General features: G+C 44.2%; 2 protein-coding genes and 1 long non-coding RNA gene across 10 annotated transcripts in view; 1 reads left to right on the top strand and 2 right to left on the bottom strand.

Annotated features, from left to right (window-relative positions):
* LOC138161686 (ubiquitin-conjugating enzyme E2 E2) overlaps positions 1-27,369 on the bottom strand; it is a 409,692-nt gene that overhangs the window by 22,476 nt on the left and 359,847 nt on the right. The window lies entirely within an intron of this gene.
* The window catches only part of RPL15 (ribosomal protein L15), a 431,201-nt gene that overhangs the window by 320,790 nt on the left and 83,042 nt on the right, over positions 1-27,369 (bottom strand). The window lies entirely within an intron of this gene.
* On the top strand, positions 9,634-27,205 carry LOC138161688 (uncharacterized). Of its 6 annotated transcripts, none has more exons than XR_011168433.1 (4): positions 9,634-23,444; positions 23,832-23,930; positions 25,156-25,298; positions 26,328-27,205. It is a non-coding gene; the product is annotated as an uncharacterized lncRNA (long non-coding RNA). The 6 variants fall into 6 exon arrangements; XR_011168431.1 differs by having other exon boundaries at positions 9,635-23,456; XR_011168430.1 differs by having other exon boundaries at positions 17,675-23,456; positions 23,851-23,930.

The following is a 27,369-nucleotide window of genomic DNA, read 5'->3' as shown; positions in this document are numbered from 1 at the left end:
CCCTCCTTCCTTCCTTCCTTCCTTCCTTCCTTCCTTCCTTCCTTCCTCCCTCCCTCCCTTCCTTCCTCCCTTCCTTCCTCCCTTCCTTCCTTTTTTCTTCCTTCCTTCCTTCCTTTTTCTTTCTTCCCTCCTTCCTTCCTTTCTTTTTCTTTCCTCCCTCCTTCCTTCCTTCCTTTCTTCTGGCAGTTTGATTCTAACATGACCATGGGGATACAGCAGGTCACAGCTGATTGCCCTCACATCTACTCTGGCCCAAACTGGACACTAATGTTAGCAAACTGACCAGCCATGTGGGCTGCTGAGGGCTTGCAGAGTACTCCAAGATGTGTTTCCATTCATCCTGTGGTTGACACACTTGCCTTAGGCTGGTCCTTCACTCTCTGCTTGCCCATGAAAAGATGGGAAGAACAGTATGTCTTGGTTTTGAGCCTGGCTTTACAAATCCGATGCAGGAAATGGAAATGGGAGAGAAGCTGCCAAGGTGCCACCTTGAGGTGAAGGGCCTTTTGTTAGTGCATCAAGCCTCTCCTTACTTGGGAAGACATATCTCATTAGGCGGAACCAGTTCTAGTCTGGCCTCCATTGTGGGCATGTCTTTGATAAAACAGCCCATGATGTAACCTTCAGGGCCATCACAACCAGAGAAGAACAATGAGCAAGGCCATAAGACAGTTGTTTTGACATGCTTCTCTGAGATGCTGGCTGAACTAATATCTTGCTGTTAGAAGAGGCCAAAAGCTGGCCTACTAGGTTGATGTCAGAAGAGACAAAAAAGCTAAAATGACTTTCCATTGGAATCTTTAACTCCTCCTAAGCCCCAAGGAAGCCACCTGAAGGATGGCTTGTGAAGCCTCACCACCAAAGTGGACATGAGGACGATGAGCTTGTAGGGTGCCAGGATGGGTGAGCTCTGGTGTGCTTCACCCTCCTGCTTTGGCAGATCACTTGTTGGGGACCGGGATCTTTGCACTTGAGTGAAATAAATGATGGCTCCCCTAGGAACTCTTGCTGAGTCAGACTGTGAATAATTGTACTTCCAGAAAGAAGAGTGAACTTTGTGTTGGCCAAAGTGGATCATGGGACAAATGCTTTATTTTAAAGTGTGTAAGACGTTCTCCAGTTTGTCCAAGTTAGAAATGAGAGCTGGGGCAGAGGCCTAAGAAATGGAGAGGTGGTGACTTGGGGAGAGATAAGGAGGCCTGGACAGAAGGCAGCAATCTCAAATGATTAGTGTATGTTCAGTACCTGAAGGCTTATGAGAGCTTTGTGCACAAATTCAATGTAAAAATCAAAAGGCAGCCGTCTGCATCTTTAAATCTGGGCTAAGTGTGGTGTGATTGTTTTAAACACCCATGCTCTCAAATCCTACCTGCCTCACTGACCTGGCTTCTCTACCTACTCACTTCTGAATTAACCTCTATGGTGAAGGCAAGGATGGGGGCAAGTCTTTACCTGTCTGTTCTAGGAAAGCTAACAGAGCAGGAAGGGTGAGGAACACTGCCTGGAAAACACAAATACAGCTCAGGCGGTTAGAAAAAGGGGAAGCCAGAGACCACAGAAACAAGCTAAGAACTCAGGAGGTTAATGTGATGATGGATTCACTGAAAAGCCGGGGTCAAAGACTCTGTCCAGACCAAGGGCATGGCTGTTTTTCTCTCTCAGGAATTTGCAGTAATCTTGACAGGGACCTAGGCTGTACCCAGTTGGAGCTGCTCCAAGGTCATTATATGTTTTTTGTTTTTTAAAGGCCATGATCACCGTGTCACAAAAGCAACATTATAACCTTTTCTTCTTTTTTCTAAAGTGTCACTAAGAACTTTACCCAAAGATAGTCATATAAAAAGATCACTTTAAGGCTGGGATTCTTAATCTGCAGTCTATGACCTTTTTTTGTTTTTGTTTAAATATTTGGATATGTCAATATAATCCCTTTCCTTTGTAAGCCTATGGATTTTATTTTATGCATTAAAAAAACATTATTCTGAGAAGGGGCCCATAGGCTTTAACAGGTAGTCAAGGAGTTTAAGACACAAAAATGGTTAAGAACCCCTTCTTTAGGGCATTCAGGGCTACATTCAAGTGGATATATGTTAAGTAGGATAAAATGAGTTAACATGTGTAAACTCCTAGCACAAGGCACCATATAAATATCAGCTCTGTTATGGGGAGGGGATTTTAGGGGAGATTGGGTTTCTCCCTAATGCCCAGATTGGAAGTCTGTGGCCCCTCATGACCTGACCCTGTTGACTGATGTGGAAGCATTGATCTGCTCTGCTACCAGCCTGGTAGCCCACCCTCTCTCCTGGGAGCCCCCATATTGACTCGGAGTTACAACGGACACTGAATTGGCTTTCACCCTAGTGAAATTCACAACTCCTGACCTCAAGCCATTTTACTGGCCTCAGCTTCCCCTAGTGGTGGGGATTATGGGCACGTGCCACCCGAGTTGGCAACTGTCAGCCGTGACAATTATTCCACTAATTCTATTATCTTAAATTGGTGTACTAGAATGCTGCCATTTTCCCCCAAAGATCCAGCCTCAGCTCCTCAGGCATCTTTTACCTCTCCCATATCCTGCTTCTAATAGTGTTGCTTTTATTGCTATATTTTGTTTACACATCATTTGAGTAGATGCCTTCCCCACCCCTCACTCTCCAAATCCAAAGGGTATCACTTATAACTAAGAGAAGTGAGGAGAAGCACTTCCACTAAACCAATCGATACATCCATTAAGTCTGACAGTACGTGCCGGAGTTCCCATCTGGCATCTCCTTGCTCCTTCGGCAAATAAGACAGCAGTGTCTTTGCTCATCTCTTTTGGAGGGACAATCTGGGCATTATAAATATGTTTAGCTTCAGCTTTTCCTTTTATTCTTCTCACTTATGCTATTGCAGTCATTACACATTGTTTCCTAGGACCTGCCGAAGTCACTGCCTCCATTCATGGAAGTTTTCCTGTGCTTCTCAGAATTCTTTTCATCTACTGTCTCTTCCATCACAACTGTGTGCCACAAGACACTTTGGCCATTCCCCGGCTGTAGGCATCTAGTTAGATCCAATTCCTTTTTCCCCAAAGCTGTCTCGTCACTCTGCTTGGCACACTTTAGTTTATGCTATAGCCATTTGCATGCATTTCTCACCTCCCTCTTTTGGACTGTAAGCTTCTTTTATCCCTGACTCTTATCAGGCATTGAACACAGTAGGTGCTTGGACAACAACTGCTGAATTCAGTGGAGTGGAGCTACACTTGGTAACTAGAAGGTTGCTTTTCTCTCTAACCTCTCCCCAACTTTTATATTTATAGCTCCACTGCAGATTGGATCCAGCTGCTTGTACAGTGACAAGGAGCTGCCAGGTATGATGCCAAGAGCACGAACAACCTTATTTATTGTGACGTTAGTAGCGTTTGTGTTTGGAAAGAAGGAGAGTGAATTTCAAGAGGCTGTCGTTTGTACCCAAGGGCTCACCAGCACAGCCACACGCACATCTGTAGGTGCAGGAAATAAAACTAGTTCTGAGGGCAAGGAATGAAGAAACACAGGCTTGTGGAAGCTGGTGAAAGAGAAAGGCGGAACGTTTTCCTGGATGATTTATAGTTGGTGCTATGAGTTCTACGCATCTGACGGGCTGGTGATGACGGTTTTGATGTTTCTGCATTCGTGTGAAAACAGCCCAAGAGCAGAGGTCAACTGATGTTGATACAAGAGAAGCTTATATCCTTAATAGTTAAAAAGAGTTATGAAAGCATATGATTTGTATGGGGCTAAGTGTGCCACACAGATGAGAAAGAGCATGAGAAAGGGAGAGGAGGCTAGGTTCTGGGTCTGGTTACAACAAGGAGGAACAATTCTAGAGGTCTACAAAGAAACCCAGTGAAAAACCAGGGGCCAAGCTTGTTCTTGGAAAACAGTTTTGGTCTGTACACGTGTGCACACCTGAACACTCACATGCACACACACCCACACTCCCCACACACACCCTTTCTCTCTCCTACCCCCTTTTCTCTCCTAAACTGAAGTTGCTTTGAGTTGCAAAAATATTCACTCCTCCAAAGCAGTCCTGGACAAAGAAGACTATAACCTCGGCTGGCTGCCTTCTGTTTGATTTTCCTAGAGCCCTCTGCTCTACTGATGGACTGTCCCTACCTTTTGATAGAAGTTGCTGCATCATATAGTGGATACAGTGCTGTTGGGAAGACCTGAATTCAAATCCTACCTCAGTTCCTAAGGGCAAGTTGTAACCTTTCTTAGCCTCAGTTTCTTCAGCTGTGAAATGAGGATAATAACAGCACCTATCTCACAGGGTTCTTATGAGAATCAAATGAAGTGATATGTGGAAAGTGTGTTGTGAACTTCAAAATGCTATATTTATTTTTTTTAACAATGTATTGCTATACCATGTTACTATTACCATCACTTTTTAAAACAACGATGACCATATTTCCTTTGTTCCCCCCAAAATAACTGCCACTTATGTGGAGCTTTAAGCCCTATCATGCACTGTATGGACATTATCTCCTCTGAGCCTAACTCACAAACCTCTGTAAAGTAGGAACAACAGGTGTTATTGTCTCCATGTTACAGATAGAGAAACTGAGGCTAAGGGAGATGAAATGGCTGCCCAGCCTCACGGAGTTCATGGAACTAGGGCACTCTGTCCCCAGACCATGGTGCCACACCGAGAGCAGAGACTTTGCTTTTCTGCTTTGTGCCTCCCAGTACAGTACCTGGTACAATGTAGGAGCCTAAGCTACGACTACTGATGAACCAAGCGATTGCCTCTAGTCTTGAATTACGCTTTAGATGAAGAGTAGGAATATACGTCCTAGGATCGTAGACACAGAGCTGAAAGAAGCTTGTGAGGTCACCCAGTTTATCCCCAGATTTTATGGCTGAGTGGACATATTGTTGGCTCAGAGAGGTTTCAGGGACCTGGGCAAGCTCGGGCAGGATCCAAACCTAGGTCTGCTAACTTTCAATCTGGGGTTCTTTCCATTGAACCATCTTATGCATGTTTAGGATTCCCGAGGAGAAGGTCACTGAAGCTTAGAACTGATTCATTACCAAAAAAAAAAAAAAAAAGGCTCTGTATCCCTAACATTGAAAAGAATCCTTTTTCAAAGTCGGCACTTCATGTTTGTTTAGTTGGATGAAATTTTATTACTCACAACTCCTCTAGAGCATCAGAGATGGCGACTCCAGAGTGGCAGATAAAGCTAATGTGATATCGACTGCCTGAAAGGACCCCAGTGTAGAGGCGAAGGGTGGTGGGAGTATCATTGTACCCTGCCCTCATCAGACAGCACCTAAAGCACTGTGCTCAGGTCTGATGCCCCCAGCTATCACAGGACACTAAGAATCTGCAGAACTCCCAGAGAAGATCATGCCACATGAACACTGGTCGAAGGTAACTGGGCACATTTACCCCAGAGAAGAGAAGATTTCAGTGGAATCTGATCCCTGTCTTCAAGTAGATGAAGGGCTGTCAGGGAGAAGAACCAGACTTATTCTGCTTAGCTTCAGAAGACAGAACCAGGCAATTGGTACACATTGTAAAAAAGCAAATTTAGGTTTGATATCAGGAAAAATTTGCTAACAATACAGATGTTCCAAAGCGGAATGGGTGGTACTTAGGGAAGTAGTAAGCTTCCTGTCACTGGGGGTATCCAAGCAGAAGCTGGATGCCCATTTCTCAGGGATGTTGTAGAATGAATTTTTTGTTTTGATACTAAAGAGCCTCTAAGGGAGCCTTCCTTTATTTTAAAAGTTCAATTTTCTTTTATTTCCTTTCTAAATTTTCTCCCTCTTTCCCTCACCCGTTCATTGAAAAGACAAGAAAAGTATAATCCAGTACAAATATGTATAGACATGCAAAACAAACTTCTGCATTAGCCATGCTCCCCCTCCCTCCTCCCAAAAGGCAAGACAAAGAAAGAAATAGAAGAAGGCATGCTTCGATATGCACTCCAAGTCTATCAGCTCCCTGTCTGGAGTTGAGTGGTATGTTTCATCACGAATCTTTGGAACTGTGGCTGGTCATAGTGTTGGTCAGTTACTAAGTTTTTACAAGTTGCTTATCTTTACAACATTGCTGTTACTGAGTAAAGTGTTCTCCTGGTTTTACTCATTTCACTGTGCATTGCTTCATACATGTCTTCCCAGGTCTTTCTGAAACCATACCATTTCATCATTTCTTATATGCAATAGTATTTCCATCACATTTATAAACTGTAACTTGTTCGGCCATTCTCTAATTGATGGCCAGTTTCCAATTCCTCTCAGTTCCCAATTCTTTGCTACCACAAAAAGAATTGCTATAAATATTTTTGTACATATGGGTTCTTTTCCTCTTTCTTTGATCTCTTTACATACATAGACCTACTAGTGATATTGCTAGGTCAAACGTTTACAAGCACACAGTTAAATAAGGGGTATTTGTGGACATAATTCCAAATTCCTTTCTAGAATGATTAGAGTAGTTCACAACTCTTCCAATAGTTAACCTATTTTCTGACATCCCCTCTAGCAAGTTATTTTCTTTCTTTCTTTTTTAAAAACCATCTTAGCTAATCTGATGGGTGTGAAGTGATATCTCAGAGTTGTTTTAAGTTGCATTTCTCCAATTATTGCATTGCTCTAATATGATTTAGAACATTTTTTCATATGGTTGTTGACAGCTTGGATTTTAACTTTTTTTTTAATGCCAACTCTTTTTTTTATTAATTTGTTTGTTTCCTTTTAGTTTACAGGATTCAATTCCACAATTCCTTGAATTTCACATTTTGTCCCTCTCCCTCCCCTCCCCTCCCCTCCCCCCCCTCCATGGCGGCTTATAGTCAAGTATAGGATCTGTAAATACTTTCACATTATACATTGGTCAGGTTATAAGGACGGATTGTACCAGCTGGAATGAAAAATGGTAAAGAGGACATAAAACCAAATAAGAGAAGGAAAAAGATCAGGTATTTTGCCTCCACCTGGATATAAACTTAGTTCTTTCTCTGGATGCACATTTTTCTCTCCATCATGAGTCTTTTGGGATTGACTTATATCACTGCATTGCTGAAAAGAGTCCAGTCTATCAAAGTTGGTCATCACACATACGTTGTGTCTGTAATTGTGCACAAATTCCTCCTGGTTCTACTCTTCTCACTCAGCATCAGTTCTTTTAAGCCTCTCCAGGTAAATATGAAGACTGTCTGTTCGTCGTTTCTTATAGCACAGTAGTATTCCATAACATGCATATACCACAACTTGTTCAGCCATTCCCCAATTGATGGGCACCCCCTTAATTTCCAATTCTTTGCTACCACAAGAAGAGCTGCTATAAACATTTTTGTACATATGGGTCTTTCTCCCATTTCTATGATCTCTTTGGGATATAACCCTAGGAGTGGTATTGCTGGATCAAAGGGTATGAACGTATTTATAGCCCTTTGGGCATAATTCCAGATTGCTCTCCAGAAAGGCTGGATCAGTTCACAACTCCACCAACAATGCATTAGTGTTCCAGTTTGACCACATCCTCTCCAGCATTTGTCATTTTCCTGTTTTGTCATCTTAGCCAATCTGACTGGTGAGATGTGGTACCTCAGAGTTGTTTTGATTTGCATTTCTCTAATCAATAGTGAATTAGAGCATTTCTTCACGTGCTTATAGATAGCTTTAATTTCTTTCTCTGAAAACTGCCTGTTCATATCCTTTGACCATTTATCAATTGGGGAATGACTTGTATTCTTATAAATTTGACTCAATTCTCTGTATATTTTAGAAATGAATCCTTTGTCAGAGACATAGGTTGTAAAGATTCTTTCCCAATTTCCCACCTCCCTCAATCTTGATTACATTGGCTTTGTTTGTACAGAAACTTTTCAATTTCATGTAGTCAAAATTATCCATTTTACATTTTATAATGTTCTCTAATTCTTGTTTAGTCATAAAGTCTTTCCCTCTCCACAAGTCTGATAGGTAAACTATTCCTTGTTTTAGGAGACTGCTTACAGTCTCAACCTTTATACCTAGATCATGCACCCATTTAGACTTGATTTTGGTATATGGTGTTAGATAATGGTCTATGCCCAGTTTCTGCCATACTATATTCCAGTTTTCCCAGCAGTTTTTGTCAAATAGTGAGTTCTTATCCCAAAAGCCAGGGTCTGGAGGTTTATCAAACAATACATTACTATAGTCGACTTCTGAATCTTGTGTGCCTAATATTCCATTGATCCCCTCCTCTATTCCTCAGCCAGTACCAAGTAGTTTTGATGACTGCTGCTTTATAATACAGATTGAAATCTGGTATAGCTAGTCCACCTTCCCTAGCATTTCTTTTCATTAATTCCCTTGATATTCTGGACTGTTTATTCTTGCAAATGAATTTTGTTACTATTTTTTCTAGCTCTATAAAGTAGTTTTTTGGTAAATTAATTGGTATGGCACTAAATATATAATTTAATTTAGGTAAAATTGTCATTTTTATTATATTAGTTGGATTTTAACTTTTGAAAACTATCTATTCATATCCTTTGACCATTTATCAATTGGGAAATGACTCATTCTTATAAATTTGACTCAGCTCCCTATATATTTTAGAAATGAGACCTTTATCAGAGAAACTTGTTATAAACTTTCTCCTCAGTTATAATGCTTTCCTTCTAATTTTGGCTGCATTGGCTTTATTTGTGCAAAAGCTTTTGCATTTTATGTAATCAAAGTTGCCATTTTAAATTCTGTGAACCTCTTTATCTCACGTGGTCATGAATTCTTCCCCTACTTACAGATCTGACAGGTACTGCCTTCCATATTCCACTGATTTGCTTATGGTATCATTTAAGTCTCTTCCAATGTTGCGATTCTGTTATTCTGTGACTAACCCTAAGCCCAAGGGCCCCTTGGTATCCACAGTTGATACCAAAATTCTAAAGCATAGCTTTGGAAAATGCAGTGGGACAGTAGGAGGGTGATGGGCTTTCAGAGCATGAAGGCTGGAGATTATCTAGTCCTTATTTCATAAATGGGGAACCTGAGTTCTAGAATTCAAGTGATTTGTGCCACACAGGTCAAAGAAGCTGATACCAAACTCCAGGTGGTGCCTGACACTGAATTAGGTCAATAAGCCTCTTCACCTTATCTCCACAAGATAAGACTTCCCGAATCAGTTAAATATTTTTCATGGTTCCATCTGTATTTCAACAATATCATTTATAAGGAGATATCAGCACAATCCCTGCAAACAGGAACTGCTCTTGAGATGTTTACCCAAATAATACCGGATATGGGCCAGTGATTGAGAATTACATCAAGCAGCAGACGGTATCTGAATGTGATGGAATACTACTGTCTTAAGAAATGATGAAGGGGATGGTTTCAGAGAAACTTGGGAAGATTTGCATGAACTGAAGCAGAGAAAGCAGAACCAGGAGAACAACTTATAACAACAACATTGTATGAACCAAAAACTTAGGAAGGCTTAAGGACTCTGGTCAATGCAATGATCAGTTGTAACTGTAGAGGATGATGATGAAGAAGGAAAGCTGCCCAGCTCCCAGCAGAGAGATATACTGAGCACGCAGAAGGAGAGCCACGGTTTGGGATAGGACCAATGGCAGAATTGGTTTTGTTGACTATACATATTTACTACAAGCATATTGTTTTTCTTTTTTTGGGGGGTGTGGGGTGGAATGTGGGAGGAAAAGAAAAAGCTTGTTAATTGAAAAGAAGGAAGAAAAATCTGGCAGCAAAATGAGAGAATGAACAGAAGCCTCTAGGAGCCTTAGATGCAGAACTGGAAGGGACCCAAGAGTCCTCTAGCCCCGCTCCTTCCTCCACATGCATGTGATCACTGACTCTAGCTCCAGATCAGCAATGACAACAATAGGAAAGCCTTCTTCATTTGTCTTTTCTCAGTCTCTGCTACCCTCCCCCTGCCTTCCCGGCCCAGGATGGCCTTGCAGTTTTAAGAAGGATGACTCTAGGTTGTGTTTGGTGCCGTGTTGGAAGGGCAAGGTGGCACATGAGATGGGGCATGGCACAGGGCACAGAGAAGCAACATTTGGGTCAGGGGGATAAGTTCAAGTCCTGCCTCTGACAAAGCCAGGCTGTGTCCTTGAGTACATGTAGCCTCTCAGGGCCCTAGGCGACTTGCTAAGTTTTGCATTTCAGGCCAGTTGTAGATCTGCATAGGTCAAAGGAGATTCCTCACTGAGTTCCTTTATACCAATGAAATCACAGGTCAGAACCAAAGAACCCCATGAAATACATTCTGGGATGGGAGGAATGTTGGACAGCTCCTGCGTGAATAGCTTGCAAAGCACTTCAGCTATGCTTGTCTTTGGGCTATTCCTAATGCTGCAGTGCTAACCTGGGGAGGGAGCTGTCACTTCTCAGTCTGCTCATGTCTAATGACCTAATGCTACGCTCTTAAATATGCCCTGGTACCTGATGGTACATGAATGTAGCACCCACCCTTTGCTGCTAAGACAAAGCTGCACTGACCAACACTTAAAAGAGAATATTGTTTGTATTTAATATTGTATAATGATGCTCTTTCTTATTTCCCTCTTCCCCTTTCTCATTGGTGATTAGACCATTAAACAGTGGTTGGTGAGAGACCAACTGTGGTTAAGTGCATGCCTTATTGAGATATGAAATCACACCTAATTTTCATCCCTACGGGCCAAGAATGGGGAATTTGTGTAATAAATAGATATTCCAGGAGGGGAGCAATAGAGAGAAAGCCATGGGAATCATTGGATTTTACTATTTCCATTTCACAGCACCCACTGAGCCTCTGACTATTTAAAAAACTGAAGGTTATTTGGAGGAAACTGAGGAGAGTGGTCCATCCATAGTCATTTCACATTTCTATATAATTACTGCCCTTTAAAATAATTGCCACCCCCACCTCTGATCAACTACTGCAACAGCCATTTATAATGCCTGCTTATCTGTAAAGAATGGTTGTTTTTCCCCAAATCACTACATATGCACATTTTTAAAAACAAAAATTAAACCTCTCAAATTAATAAATATTCCAGCTACTTTCTGGAACACTCACAAAAGAGACTGAAGGATTAACTCTTCTCTGGAGGCATATTAAATGGAGGATCATTCATGAAAGGTTCCCCTGTTTCCATGCAGCCCCATTGCCAGGATCCCATGCTGAGGTGGGAATTAGCCCATTGACAGTGGAGATGAACTGAAACAATACTTCTTAACATTATTATAACCCCTAGAAGAAAAGGGGAATTAATTCTCCTTCTGTCTTGAATCTTATCACCATATCTGTTCTCTGATGTGATTTCAAGTGTTGATGTAAATTTACTTAAGAACAGATGATAAGACAAGACAGTGATTGATCATAAAATAGGAGTATTTTCTCAGGGAAGCAGAAGAAACTATAGTTTGAGAAAGGAGATATCAATAGACCCAGGGGAAAGAACGAGGCTTTGAAGATGCTGGCAGGAGCCCCAGGGGTGTCTAACTCTCCTGAAGTTGCCTCTGCATCAGGACACATCAGATGAGATCAGCTGGATTTGTGGCCCAGATGCCCAATATGGCCAAAAGCAAAGTTCTTTTTAACCCAATGCAACCCAAACCATAAACGTGAAATTCAGATCATGTCAGCCACTGTGAAAACTAATGAAATATCACAATGTCCAAAAGATCAGAGGAAAGCAGGAAGAAAATGAAACAAGACAAATGGTGGTGCCCCCTGTTTGGCATCAATGAGGAAGGATGCCTCTGGGCTTTTTACCCCAATTTCTACAGCACATCCTTTCAAAAATCTAAACATTTTAGAGTTGAGTAACTGCTGGTGGACAGTGATCCAAAGCATAGTTTATACCTTCCTGCTCTCTTCAACCTAGATGAACGACATTCAGGAGAGCAGGGTCTGGTTTTTCCTTGATAACTCAAGATCATCATCACAGACAGGAATTGTTAGCAGGGCGTCCATGGTGCGGTTCATCAACGGTCCCGTGATGTGGCACGTTCTCTCCCTGCCCCTGCTTCTCAGATTTCTCATGCTCCTTCCTTGCCAGGACTTTAACTGCCATTTCTCATGGGTGCTGCATGCTGACCTCAAGCAGACTCTCTCCTTCCTTGCCACCCCCTGCTAATGTTTGCAGTGGACCGGGAAACCAGGTGACTAAGCTTAGTGGGGCTGTGGGGAAAGGTAGAGCGAGCAAGTCTGAGTAGAGGCCTGAGAGTTTTTCCTTTGTTGTCAAGTCCATGGTGTGTGCATGGTCCTCGTGATAACGGTGCTGCCAAAAAGAGGCCTCATCTGTTTGTTTGTAGGTCCGACTCTCCAAAGGCCGAGAGGGGTCAGTTCAGGCAGAGGTCCATGTGCTTGCAGTCAGTACATGTTCATTCTGCACGTGCAGAAGCTTCCTACTGCAAACTCTCTATTTTCAGATGCTGATTCTTTCTTTAAATAGGTGTAGTGGATTCTGGAGGAAGAGGGCTCTGGACATATGGCGCTAGCAGGCTAGTAGGCCACATCAATATTGGGACACAAACAGTACTGAGAAGCATCTCTCCGCTTCCTGACCTCCCTGGATGCTACATGAATAAGCCAAGAAACGGTCAGTTAACTATCTCTTGCTGCCATGGAAAGAGACTCTCAGAGCATCAAAATGTGAATAGTGTGGTTTTACAGATAGATAGCTGGCCTCAGAGTCAAAAGCAGAGCTGGATTCAAGCCCTGCCTCCGACGCAGACTAACTGTGTGACCTTGGGCAAGTCACAGTCCTCATTTGTTAAATGAAGACAATAACATTGGATAAGGATACAATAAGACAATGCTCGTAAAGCGCTTTGTAAATCTTACACTAGTGTATAAATGATAGATTTAGTTAGCATTATTCTCATCTAAAATTAAGTGATCCTCAAAATGAATGACCTTGTTTCATTTTGTTTTTTAAACACTGTCAGTGTTATCAAGAACCAGTGACTGGTCTTTGCACTCCACGCTGCTGACTAACCCAGCGGCTTGCACACAGCCTCTCAATCTGTGCATTGGGGACTGCATCATACACACAGACTGTCTGTAGGAGAGTGGCCATGTCTGCACGGCCACAGGTGAGTCCACTGCAGACTGCTGCTGGGTGCTCACCAGCTGATGGACATGAGTGACAGGAGTGAATTGTATAAAAGAATAAATTAGAAATTAGATTGTTAAAGGACATAAAACAAGTTCATTTCCAGTTGAACAGAAAATGCCATGTAGTTGGCTAGGAGATAGACCATAACAGAATGATGTTTTCATTTTAAGTGGTTCATGGCTTGAGAGCTTTAATTTATTTCTTTTTATAACCACAATTTAGGTGACAAAATATTTTTCAGTGATAAAAGTGATCACAAATTAACTGTAAAGCTCACCAGTTTATAATTCTCAAAAGTGAAATACTGTCCCTGCCCTCTGAGAAGTTCTAATTTAAGGAAGCGTCATACAAGGCATGCTTTGGGACACAGAAGACATGCTTTGTGAGACATCTGCATGACATATGGGTCAAGTGCAACTTGATGGCAGGGCAGAAGGTGAAGGTAAGAACATAACCGAGGTGGAAATGAGGAAATGTTCCTGGGAGTGCCGGACAGTCCAGGCCAGCTCTTCTCCAGCTCTGAGGTTCTAGGACTGGAAGTGAGCCAGGCGGCAGAGCCAGAACGTGAAGGCTGCTCTCCTCTTTTAATGAAGCATTCCTTCCTTCTGACTTGGCTCCTCCTGATGCTATCCTTTCGAATTTCTCTTTTTGAATGGTAAGGTACGACCTTGTGTTGTGTCCGTGACCTCCCTGTCAGGGGCCAGAGCATGAGCTCAATGCAGTGGGCAGAAAAGCATGGGTTCAGGTCTTTCACAACTTCTTGGAGAACACAAGAGGGAGACAGCTCAGAGCTAAATGACCCCAAGTCATCTCTCACTGTGGATCAGCTCCTGCACCATATGGTTCAAGGTCTTGCTGCCCACACGAAGGAGGACAAGGAGGCGGTTCAGAGTAACCAGATGAGATTATTATGTCATGAGTTGGATAGGGCCTTGGCAGGGCTCCTGACAGAGAACAAGACTGCACACTGGGAGAGAAACTTGAATTCTGCTCTCTAAAAGTGCCTGGAAAAAGAAACCATTAACTACAAAAATTGGCTGGGACATTAAGAGAGTTTTCTTTACCTTTAATTTCCCCCCTTCCCCAGAATGTGTCTGGGGTGAATGGCAACATTTTGTGTTTCTGTTTTTAACACACAGCAGATACTTAGATTGTATAATGATGGAAGGTCTGGCCATCTAGGGCACCCACGTCAAAGATGCTGCTGTTGTAATTTTCTTTTTCCTATTTTTTTTTTTTGCTTTTTGGAGGGCAATTGGGGCTAAGCGACTTGCTCAAGGTCACACGGCTAGGTTTTTTTTGTGTTAAGTGTCTAAGGGTGGATTTGAACTCAGGTCCTCCTGACTCCAGGGCTGTTGCTCTATTCACTGCCCCTGTGGTCATTTTCAAAAGCACAAAGGTCAGGCTCCATCACCTTCTTTCACCTCTGTGTGCAGTGTTCCACAGGAGTCTATCTGGCCACTCACTTCCCCCAGAAGGGGTGCTGTCAACTTGGTACTCTGCTTCTGAAAAGCTGCCCACTCCTGGTATATAGTGGTATGACCTAAGATCATGCCACCCCAAGGAGGCTACAGGCCAGGGAAGATATCTTGGAAGATAATTATAAACAACATTCTTTAAAACATAAAATTTAGTGGGAATGGAAGGTTAGGCTCTTTTGTGCTTTAGTGGTTTTGTTGATGAAAGGATACTGGGGTATGGAAGGGATTATTAGGAAAAAGGTAAGAACAATTGTATGGGCAGCAGGAGAAGAAGAAGGAAAAGAGAAAACAAGGGAAAAGGGGGAGGGGGCACCTGGGTCCAGAAGCAGGAAACAGGAAAAGAGAGCAGAGAATGGAAGAAAGGATGGGGAGAGGTACAGACAAGCAGGGAAAGATGACGCGCCAAGCTCGGTCCTCCAGAAGTAAGATCACGGCACTCGGTCACTGCTGAAACGTGCCGAGACGCACTGTGGTAGCATGCTGTAGGAGGGGCTAGTCCTGTCCTTGGAAGCCCAGTTTCGCTGTGTACTAGACATGTGCCTCTGGTCAGGGACTCAGGTTGTCTGAGCAGTAGATTCCTCTCTGGAAAATGGGAGTGAGGACACCTGTAGTCCCTACTTTACTTCACTGGGTGGATCTAGCTGGATTTCATAGGACATCATATCAAGAGGAGCTGTTTTTAATCTTTTATTGTTGACATCTGATGGGAGCTGGAGCCTAGGGGGTCCACACCACCTGTGGTGTAGCTGATGGAGGGGCTTACACAGGTAAGGGGGTGGGGGGCGGGGTACAGTTCTTCTTTTCTGTCTATTCCCAGCATCAGGCATAGTGCTGGCAATCCGTGCTTGATAAACGCTTGTTGTTGATTCCAGAGCACTGACACGAGGGAGGCAGACAGGCCATGCAACACGGGACACACATCCTTGGACATGGGGACCTGTCTGCTCTGGGCATATTTGTTATATAGTTTTCTCTCTCTCTTTCTTCTTTGTTGGGGGGTGAGGAGTAGTGGAAGGAGGAGAGATGGGAGGGAGAGAAAAAGAAATGTCTTTACATGAGAAAAAAATCCAGAACATTTTGTGGACTTTTCATTCCCTTGCTCCTCCATCAAGGATTCCAAAAGGACCCATTTTCCTTTTATTTAATATGCATTGAATGGGCCTGGTCTTTTGAAGGAAGCAAGGAACAGACAAGGTGGGAGAGGGAGGAAGGAGCCGGCTTTCCTCTGCTCCAGTCACTTCTCGGCAGGTCCACAAGCTGATATCTGACCTTGACAATAGCATCAACCTTTCCTCCTGCAGCCACCAAGACTCTGGGTCACAGATGAAGACTGTAGGCCAGGATGATCTCCAGCATGGCAATGAACAAATCTTCCAGGGACAAAGTCTTCTTGGGCCAAGCTGGCTAGGGGACAGAGAGAGTTGAGGGATGTACTAGGTCATCTCTGGGTTAAGATCAGCGATAATACAGGAGTATCTGGGCAGCAGCAATGGCTGATACAGACCTCAATGGGTGGGCCAGAGCCTGTCTCAGGGGAAAGCCAAAGCTCAGCATGAGCTGCAGTGAGCAGAACTGGGGGCAGCAGACCTGGGACTGAATCTCAGCTCTGCCATGTAGCAGCTGTGTGACCTTGGGCAGGTCATTTAACCTCTGAACCCCCAAAATGAGGGCCTCTAAGGGCCCTTCCAGCTTGGGATCTATATTCTAAGACCCTAAGAAGGCCTGAACAGTCCCCTGAGAATGAGAAAGATATCGCCTGGGGGTGCAGTGGTGCACAATCTCCATCTGAGCGTGCAAAAACCACTCGAAAGAGGCAGGAGCCAAGAGAAGCAGGAGCCCTTCTCTCTGAAGTGTGTGGGGGGGTGCTCACCCTGCCCTTCTGCCTCTTTCCCATGATGTCCTTGTAGTTCATCCTCGTCATTCACAGAGACACCAGGGAAGCAATAAAAACTCTGGTTATCAACGCTGATGGTCCAGATGCAGCCAGAGGACAGTCCTCCATGCAGACCTAGCCAGTCAGCAGCCAGTATTTATGAAGTTCCTACTATGTGCCAGGTCCTGAGCTAAATGCTGGGGGCGCAGAGAAAGGCAAAGATAGTTCCTGTCCTCAAGGAGCTCCCAGTCTGATGGGGGAGACGCTGCAGAAATGAGACAGACATGATAAACGGAGAACCCTCCCTGCTTTGTACTGACACCAGTGACCAGGGTCTGTTGGGAATATCCCCCACAAGTCCTTTGGTTTGTGTTTACAGCTCATAGGACAGAGCAGAGAGGAAAGAAACCAGGAGGGAAATGAGATCCCATCTACCTTTGCAAAGCCTGGCACAGAGATGCTCTCAGGAGAGATGCTAGTGGTGAGACCTGCTCTCTGGATAGCTTCAGGATGACTCTCTGGACCGCTCTCAGGACAACTCTCAGGACAGCTCCCTGGATGGCTCTCAGGTCAACTCTCAGGACAGCTCTCTGGACAGCTCTCAGGAGAGATCTGGCCAATCACAGGCCCTCATTCTTTCCTGCCACCCCTTATTTGCACTCTAAAGTGGGAGGGGGAATTCTGGGAGTATCTGTGCTGCCGCCGGCCATCTCCTCTGCAATTGTCATTTCTCTCTGAACTGCCCCAAAGTTAATTCAAGTCTTCATTTTCCTCCAGTAATTCTTAGCTAATAGACTGTCCTGGAGGGAGTGGCGTGAGAGACTAAGAAGGAAAGAAAGACCCAGAAGACAAAAGCAGCATGGAAGGGCCACAAGCAAGCAGGGCAATGTTGTTACAACCATTCGAGGTTGGCCATGGCCCTTCACAGTAACTAGGGGACAAGGTGGTAATTTAATGTGCCAGCCTCTTCTGCGCTCTTTCTACATGGTAATGTTCATGCTTGCTGATGTCTAAGGTTATAATAAAAAGGAAAAAATAGAAAAAAAAGAAAGAGAAGAAAGAGATCATGGTTTGCTAGTGAATTTCCTTGACAAGTTCTGGATTTGAGTCCTGCCCTCAAAAAGCTCACAATCCGGTGGGGTGACTACCTGCAGATAAGGCAGAATGCAGGACACATCCAGGGCAAATGGAAGGGGAGGCATGGAAGGGAGAATGCAGGACACATCCAGGGCAAATGGAAGGGCAGGGCAGTGGGAGTGAGGGGGGACAACCGTCTGAGGCTTCCTGCAGAAGCAGGGATTTGAGCTGAGACGCGAAGGGAGCCGGGGAAGCCAGAAGGCAGAGATAAAAGCGAGAACATTCCAGCTGCACTAGGGTACAGAGCTGGAAGCCGGTGCAGGAGGAAGAACACACAGGTCAGTGCTGCTGGCCCGTAGAGTACAAGGAGGGAAGCAAGAGCAAGGAGATGGGGAAGGCAGGCCCGGCTCTGAGTGACCAAGCAGAGGATTTCCTGTTTGGTCCTGAAGGTAACAGGGAGTCACGGGAGTTTACTGAGTTCGGGGGGATGACAGAGCAGGGCTGTGACAGAAATTGCACTGGAGATGCACTGAGGGTGTGTCGGCTCAGCTCAGAGGACCAAAGGCAGTGCTGCACATTCAGAACAAAGGAAGACCAACTCAGTGAATGTCTGTGGGCTGAAGGAGGGCTCAGGAGGTTTTGAAGGGAGAGAGAAAATGATCCGGCTTCTCAAGGGAACCAGGAAACTGAGAGACAACTCAAGTTGGGCTTGGGCAGAAAGTGGACTGAACTAGCAAGGACCTGTCAAGGGACATGCTTTGGTGCTTTGCCAGAGGCTGTTAAATCACCTAATCCTGACTCAGGGGGGACCCATTCGAATTGACTAAGCTTCCCTCTGTCCTAGTTGCCCAGGATGACCCTTTAATGCACCTTCAGGCACTTCTTGGTCTACTGTCATCTGGAACCCAAAATGAGAGTAGAGAGAGAGCACTGAACCCAAAAGCTCTGGGTTCCAATTCAGGCATCGAACCCTTCTGAACCTCAGGATCTCCCTCTATTAAACAAGGATAAGAATCTGTGTATTATCTCATAGAGCTATTAACAGAATGTACTGATTGTCACCACAACATCACACACACACACACACACACACACACAGAGCTTGTCATCTACACTGGCTGTGGAGGGCAACACTAGGGATTGAAAGGGCTCCCAAGTCATTTGGAGACATGTCTCAAGGAAACATCTTGGAGAAAGAATGAGCAAAAGTCCAAAGGTACTTCTCCTGTCACTTTGCTATGTTTTCAGTCTCATCTTATTGGGAACCAAGCTCCTATATCCAGGATCCGTGTCATGGCAGCCCCACCCCTGTGCAGCCACCTTCCTCCCTGGGGTGGGTGTGAGGGCCTTGAGGGCAGTCTTTCTGGCATATCGTGTATGTATCCCCAGTGCTCAGCACAGTGTGTGACACATAGAGGGCTCTTTGTCAATGCTGTCTGCCTGGTCCTCCTTGTAAGAGATACAGCCCACTCTGGGAGCTCCCCATTTGTCCCCCATCCCTGAGCTGGAGGGATGGATATCTTATCATCTGACATGCTGGTTATACAATGAAGTCATTCTAGTCACACACATGTTCCTTTGGGTCAGATGTTGGACTTTACAAATGCCTAAGAGTCTAAAACAGTTTAAAAGCTATTAACAAAAATATTGAAAAGTATATGCCCCCAATTAGTTTCAGGATAAGAGGATGGAACGCAAATGTACATAAATGTCATGTTTGACAGGCGATAAAAAGGCTAACGAGCTCTCTGAGAGGGTCAGCTGGCCCTGTAGAAAATCACCAAATTATCAAGTTACTAGAGATCTGGGATCAGCTCCTAATTATCACTGCCCTTTGCCCAGATGCTGGCACATAGTTAATACTGAATAAACGGCTGTGTACAGGATCACAGGCCTAGCCCCTTCATTTCCCAGATGAAGATGCCACAATTCGAAAAGGGGTATCTGTTCAAGGTCAAACAAGTTATGAGCATAGAAGCGAGATTAGAATCTGTGCCCTCTGCCACCAAACGGTGCCTTCTTTCCACTGTACCAAGTGTTGGCTGACCAACAGAAGGAATCCTTTTATTTCCTTCTCAGGAAGAAAGCGATAATATCACTACTAGCTACTCACATGTATTTATACGGCACTTTAAACTTCATTCATTCATTCAACAAACACTTATTGAGTGGTTACTACTACTAATAACTAGTGCTAGACATAGCCAGGTGCTACAGTCTATACATCACTCAGCCTGGAGTCAGGAAGACGCATCTTCCTGAGTTCAAATCCAGCCTCAGCCCCTTCCTAGTTGTGTGACCCTGCGCAAGCTACTTCATCCTGTTTTCCTCTGTTTCTTTATGTGGAAAATGAGTTGGAAAAGGAAATGGCAAACACTCCAGTATCTTTGCCAAGAAAACCCCATATGGGGTCACGAAGAATTGGACATGACTGAAAAAAGACTGAACAACAATGTGCCAGAATGCTGAACTAAGAACCACGGGAGTTAAAAAAACTGAGTAGTTCTTGCCCTCAGGGAGCTTACATTCTATTGGTTTTACAAACTTGGCACAACAACTCAACTGAAGAAGGGAACATAGGCATTACTACCTCCATTTTACAGATGAGGAAATGTGTCCAAATTCAGGCCAATGTCTTTCCTGACTCTAAATCTTTCCCCCTACATCATGAAAATAAATCTTAAACCCTTTATATGGAAAGCATAAAACTATTTTCTCCAAGGAAAGTGTGCAGGGAATTTTCACGACAGGTTTAGATAAGAAGACTATTTCATGACATCCTTTATCCAAACAATAAATTTTAGGGATCCCCTTGCAGAGAGAATAGTAGACATTATAACAGAAAATTTGTAGCAACAGCTGATCTCTATCTGGGTTTATATTAATTATGGTGCAATAAAAGCAGTAGAAAATTGCCAAGAGGAAGCAGGGAAGGGCCATGACTAATGGCTGAGGTCACTGGAGCTAAATTTGCATTGAGATTGTAATGAGATGGATTGTTTGACAGATCTACTTTGTTAAATCCCACCAAAATGGAGCTCACAGGGGGAGCCAAGCAGTGAGCAGAAACAAACTGGAGTTAGTCACGACTTTAAGACAAACACTATAACTAACTCCACTTCCTTGGGTTTTAGGCATTTTAACGGGCCCACCTGCTTCCTTGCTCCCTGGCCACTCAAAGAGGAATGGGCATTAAAACCAGAAGCTTGGACGTGAGTAACATTTTTTTCCTGAAGTGTTCCATCACCTGCATGGTTGACTATCCATGCTGGGTCACACATTAATGAATGAAATGTCTGTGTGTCTGTGGAAAGCATGTTTATTGGGCTATGATACTGGTAATCTGAAATCACCACTTTCCTAGAGAGTATGCCCAGGAGTGCTCAGGCCACCAGTAATCACTCATTAAAAAACAAACAAACAAACAGACAGACACACAAGAACTTGTCCTTTAGAAGACCAAAGGCTTCACATTTTTGGTGGTGGAAGCCTCACACCCTTTCTCTGAATTCATACACAAACCAGTTCCTAATCCATGCTAATACACCACACTTTGAGCAAGAAAGACTTGGCTTCTTTGAAGGTATCACAAAATCACCTGTTAACAAAAAATGGTCCATAACCAGGGCCAGGCAGCTGGGGCTTTTTCCCAGGGCACCAAATCACCCTATGAGGGTGTGCTCCCAGCAAAGGATGCAACCCAGCTGGAAATGACTGGTGCAAAATTCCTAGTTAGAGCTCTAAGAGAAGAATATCAAGATGCACAAGTAATCCCCAAAGGGAGGGCTCTGTGAGTTAGGACGGTCTCTCACCTAAGCATGCTGCTTACATCTGAAAGGTGGCTCTGCTTCAACTGCAGGGACTGCATTTCCTCTCTTACAGTGGCTGCTGGGGAGATTCCAGTCTTCTTTGAGCTTTCCTGGAAGCACCAGACCCCTTTGCTGCTGATCTCTCCCTTGTCCCAGTCCTCATCTTCTTACCTCGTCCTGGCACCAGCAGCAAGGGGGAGTGGAGGGAGTGCATGGGCATGGGGTGCTGGGGGCTGCAGCAGCCAACGGGACCAGTCCCACACCTTGGTTCCCTATGGCTAGTGGTAGTTACATGGTTAGTTAGTCTAGGTCAGGGGATAACTGAGTCCTAGAGACATTATGTGACTTGCCCGGAGAAGAACCCAGGTCTTCTAACTCCAAAAACAGAATTCTGGTTTCCTTTACCAGGGCCAGAGGACCAGAGGGGCAGCTCCTTTGTCTACCCAAGGGAAAGCAAGAGCACCAAGGACCACTGAGGTTTGGCTGATCCTCAGGAAATAGGATCAGAATTAGGAAGAAGATGATAGAGAAAAGTAAATAGTGACATTCTGTGGCTTCGTCCTTCATGAGTAACTTCTGTTTTTTTGGGGGAAAAGACACTGTGTCAAGAGTCAGAAAACCCTAGTTCAAATTTTGGCTCTGCTAATTTACTACCTGTGGGACCAATGTCTTCAGGCCTCAGTTTCCTCATTTGTAAAATAAACACTAGGTGACCTTCAGGCTCCTTTCCAGCCCTATCTCCACATGATGCTCTGGTGATTCTAGGAAATGTTAGAGGGGAAAGAAGAATGTTAAGAGTCAGCTGTGAAATGGAGGGAATTGGATGGAACCTGTTTTCCATTAAGAACACATTATAATTTAAATGTTTTCAATAAGATATAGTTAATTTTTTTTGTTTGCTAAAAATAATGAACAACATGCAAACAAAGGGAAAGTCTTGTTCCCCTTCCCTTTCCTTGGTTGAAATGGGAAGGGAAGCAGAGGGGATGGGGAAGAAGGGAAGGGGAAGTCAAGGGAAGGAAGGGAAGAGGGAAATTCCATCTTCATGTCATCTTGGGGCCTACTGCTGTTTTCCACATTCTAGGGCTGGAAACCTTGACAGTGACATCTAACAGTAGAGAGAGGAAGGACAATCTCTTTCCTGTGGTCATTTCCCTGTCCCCACCCCTTGGCCTTCACTTCACTCCAGCCTTTTTCCTCATACCCTCAAACCCTAATCCTCTGGGGCCTTCAGCTCAACAACAAACACTCATTAGTCACTTAGTATGTGCCAAGTTTTGTGCTGGCATCGGGGATAGAAAGATTCAATGAGAGAGGTGCACCATCTCTACTCTGGCTCTGCCCCTGCCTCTGGTTGGACCCCAGCCCTCTGCCAGTAGAATTCTTGGTTCTTCCTGCTCCTGGGTACATCATGGACAGGCAAAACCACGATGGAATTCTGAATGCCTTTCCCATAGGAGTACCACCACACGAGGTAGGAAAGCTTTATAAACTATTCAGAGATGACTTTGAGAGTGTCTTTCAAAAGCTTGGCAACTTCATCAATGCCTCCCTTCACAGGCATTGTGGCACCAACAAACTCACAGATGGTGGGGGGTGCGGTGCACTAAGCTCTGGGGTTTCCCAAACCCAGCTCGTCTGAACCTTGGATGGCAATGATACAGCCTTTGTCCTGCCCACACCTGCAGCCTTTCCAGCTTAGCAGGATGTACAGAGTGTGTGCTGGGCTGCTCTGCCACAGGCTATGAGAGCACCAGGTCACCGCCCCAGCCTTCGAGGGCCTCACAGCAGGGTTTATATGGAGGACTTCCCAGAAAATGAAGGCTGAAATGGGTTTTTGCTTGGGTGCTCTAAGGATCCAAACACCAGGCATGGTGACACCTCTACATTAAAATGGGCCTTGAATCCAAAACACTTACATGCAAACTCTTTGGAAATGATGAACTTGCCTACAGCCTGACTGAAAGCAACTGGGATTTAAGGAAAAGGGCATTTAGGGAGGGCTTATTTACCTTCTAGAAATGCCTTCATTTAAAAAGAGGCTTCAGTGCACAATTCCACTTCCTAAGAAGTGACTTCTCTACTTTTCAGGATCATACCTAGTAAGTACCAAGGTAGGCCTGTCCACAGCTCGACCTCCTTGGTGAGATCTGTTCTGTGGAGGACACGAATAATGGCTTAATGCTGACAGGATGTCCTAAGCTCTAGGAGATTCCTGAAGCATGGACAAATATGGAGAAGGAAATGAGAGTATGTGTGCTGCATGATTAGTCTCAACTTGCTTTGCAATGGTTTCCTCCTCACAGAAGAATGACAGGGAGTGCTGATATTCAGCAAGCCAAGGCTATCCCCCCCAAACAAGACAGAGGTTTGGAACGGCAGAGAGAAAGGCAAAGGGAAGTGAAGAATCTGATCTCTCGGCAGCAGCTTCTAAAGGGCTCCGGGGACTTGCTGTGGGATGGTTTCATTCATTCTTCAAATGTTCACAGGCCTGTATCTTTATCTCAGAAAACTACACACAAACTCCAGATAACCGGATGAGAAGTGATAAACACACAGCCTTCCTGGGGCGACAGCCTGTGATACTGGTAAGAACACTCAGGTGGGAGTCGGAACACCGAGGTCCTCAGCTATGCTATGCTGGGGTCACAGGCAAGTCTTTCCCCCCTTTTAGGCTCAGTTTCCTCATCTGTAAAACGAGGGGATTTTCAATGGGGGTCTTCAAACAAAGGTTTGATAACCAGAATCACAGATTTTTAGCATTCTAATTTGGGTGCTATAAGGATTCATCATTGAGTATGGGTAGGTTCAATAGCCCTGGAGATCTCTTCCAACTCTGCATTTTTGTGATTTTGTGACATTTTATACAGCTGGTACTTAGAATTTTAGTCAAACAAGTAAATCTCATTTCAAATAACTGATTTTTCAGCTGCTTGGATTTGAACACCTGTCTCTGATCCTTAGCATGTGTGTGACTTTGGGCAAGTCATGTAATTTTTTTAGGGCCTCAGGTTTATCATCTATAAAATGGGGAGTGGGTTAGATTTGATGATTTCTAAGGTTCCTCTCTCCCATAAATCTATGATCCTCTCAAAAAACCAAAAGTTTCACAGCCTGACTATACCAGAAATTCATACCGCACACTAGGCCATTCAGTTTAACAAACTTCTTTTAAATACTCACTAAATATATGAGAGGCAAGGTGGTCTTGTGGATAGAGGATTGGCTTTGGGGGATCTCACAGACCTGCTGTTAGTGGTGTTATCTTGGGCAAGTAACTTACAGTCTCAATGAAGTATGTAACTCTCTAAACTTTATATTGTAAAACAGGGACAGGTCTGCCTTGGTTGAATTTATTCATCAGGAGGAAATCACAGGACCAGACAAACAAAACCATCCCTCCAGACCCCACAAATTCAGAATGCATCCTAGACCAGACAACAAACTGTATCTAAACGTACAGTGCTAGCTCAGTTTGCTGAATCAATTAACAGGGTCAACAAGACCACCAAGGCAATGTTTGGCTTGCTTTAGGAAACTTTTCCTAACACTTACGGCCACTTTAGCAACGATCATTTGCACATAGACAATGTGATAGTTAAAAATTGTTGCCACATATTTTGAAGTAGACCCAGGAGGACTTCTACTCAGAAACACTTGGCTACTATTAATGCTACAGTGTGTACTTGGAAGTAATGAAATTTTGTTTTCTTAAGAATACTTTATTATTCATACTTTTTACTGAATCACCTTGACTTGCCCGGCAATTATTACAAATGAGTGAGATTTTTCCTGTACTTTTTTTTTCAAAAGCCTCTCAGGACGAATCAATCCCTTAAGGGATGTGTGAGTTCCAGAAATGCATTAGAGAAGAAGAAATTGAAAGAAAAATCACTATTTGTGGGGAAATGTTCAGCGATAACAGATGACAGCTACTGGATTCACCACCTAATCATGTGAGTGCCAGTTGTCCTCTGGGTCAAACAAAGTTCAGGGCTATTCACCAGGCCATGGGAGGAGGAAAGAGAGATGGGGAAAAGAAGGGCCGACTGGCAAACTAAATCCTGTAATTGTTCACACATAAAATGGGAGTAATTTCTCCTATGGTCTTTTCCTTCTTTTCCAGATAAGCAATTAACTTTCAAGCTGCATTTTGAGTTTTAGTTAATAAGGGGGAAATCAGCTTCTGCATCACCTTTAAAAGATCAGATACATAAAGAATTGTCATATTTCAAATGTGGAAAAAAAAAAAAGTCCAGAAGCAAAAGAAAGAAAAACCCAGAGCCAAGAGATCACCACAGTGCTAGTTTAATAAGTGTGTGTGTGTGTGTGTGTGTGTGTGTGTGCCCCTGAGAGGAGGGTGGAACAAAATGCTTGAAATGGGTTATTTTAGGACTAAGTCTATAAAGTTACTGCAATGGTGAGAAGTATCATGGTACTGTAGAGAAAGGGTTAGCTGTGGAGTCAGGAAGACCAGCGTTCAACTTCTGCCTCGGAGACATACTGGTTGTGTGACCATGGACAAGTTGTATAATCTCTTGATGCTAAAGGCAGCTCTTGAGGATATGTTACAGAAGAAGTGAAGATCTACTTCAGTGGAGAGACTTTTCCATGCCAGAAGTCCCCTGCACTAATGAAATCACCCTTACTTAGACCATAAACAAGCCCCCAAAGAGAAAGGGAGATATGATCCTTGGTCACGTGCTAAGGACCAGAGAGAAAGAAGACGCTGAAATGCTGTTCAATAAGAGAGAATCTCTTTGAAGTTTCTTACTTTTGTGTTCTGAAAGCAGTCTTAGAAACAATGGTAAAGAAAAAAAGCTGTGTCTCTTCTGCCTGGGAGAAGACAGCTAGAGACAGAATCATGTTGGCGGCCATGGTGAATGAAGGTATTCCCACAGACAGCAGGAATACCAAAGGCCAAGACGGGTCAATTTCCGTACTAAAAGCTTCCACTGCTGCCATGTTTTTTTTGACCTTTGCAGCGAGATGCGATGATGTGCTTCTCTCTGGCTGCTGGACCTGTCACCACCATTGTTACCATCATCCAGAACACCTCCATGGATGGCTGCTTTTGCCTCTTTAAGGCCACAGGTCCCCTGAGGCTGGCTGCTCTGGAGCGCCCACAGCCCCCATTTTCTAGCCCTCTTTGATTTGCTGACCTATCCTGGGTGACTTCACTGTGACAGGAGTGGGGAACCAACTGGCTTGGCCTGAAGGGCCAGCCAATTCCTCCCTAAAGATCTCAAGATCTTTTTTTTTTTTTTTTTTGAGGGCAATTGGAGTCAAGTAACTTGCCCAAGGTCACATGGCTATTAAGCGTGTCAAGTGTCTGAGGCTGGATTTGAACTCAGGTCCTCCTGACTCCAGGGCCGGTGCTTTATTTACTGTGCCACCTAGGTGCCCCAAGATTTCAAGATCTTGATGATCTCACCAAGCTGGTGTGGAGGAGATAAAGACCCGGGAGTTCCCCAACTTGGGCTGGGAACAGTGGCTGGGAGCTACAGAAACCTAAGAATCCCAGGTCCAAAGGAAGCCTCTCAGGAGGAACATAGCTGATCAGCACTGCTCTTCCTGCTGACCTCTTGAGATGGATGGAGATGCCCTTTGTAAAGTGTCTGCTGCAGTGCCTGGCACACACATAGTAGGTACTTGATAAATGATTACGTCCTTCCTGAGGTGGCCTGAAGACTCATGAGAGCCACCTCTTACTTGTCCCTGCCTCTGTAACACTTGAGACCTGGGTGCCTCCTCTGTTTTGAACTTCTCCCACCTTGGTTCTCCTGGCTCATGTTAGGACTTGGGCCTCCCCTGGCATGAGTTACAACACACCATAATAAAGTCCTATTGCTTTTACCCATCACTGGCCTGTCTTTATTCTATGATGATTGTCTCAAATTTCCCAAACTTCTGGAGAGGACTGTGACCCACCTGGAAGCCTGGATTTGACAAGACCATATGGCATGTAGGGCGGCAAGCTGGGAGTGGTTTTACAGCTTTTCGTGCCTACTCTTGTGTTCTAAACAT

Source organism: Petaurus breviceps, unplaced genomic scaffold, assembly GCF_028583685.1.
Source record: "Petaurus breviceps papuanus isolate PSGF00001 unplaced genomic scaffold, PetGlider_PUasm1.0 185, whole genome shotgun sequence".
Lineage (NCBI taxonomy): Eukaryota > Metazoa > Chordata > Mammalia > Diprotodontia > Petauridae > Petaurus > Petaurus breviceps.
Note: the sequence above shows the minus strand (reverse complement) of the source record. Positions and strands in the feature narration are given on the sequence as shown.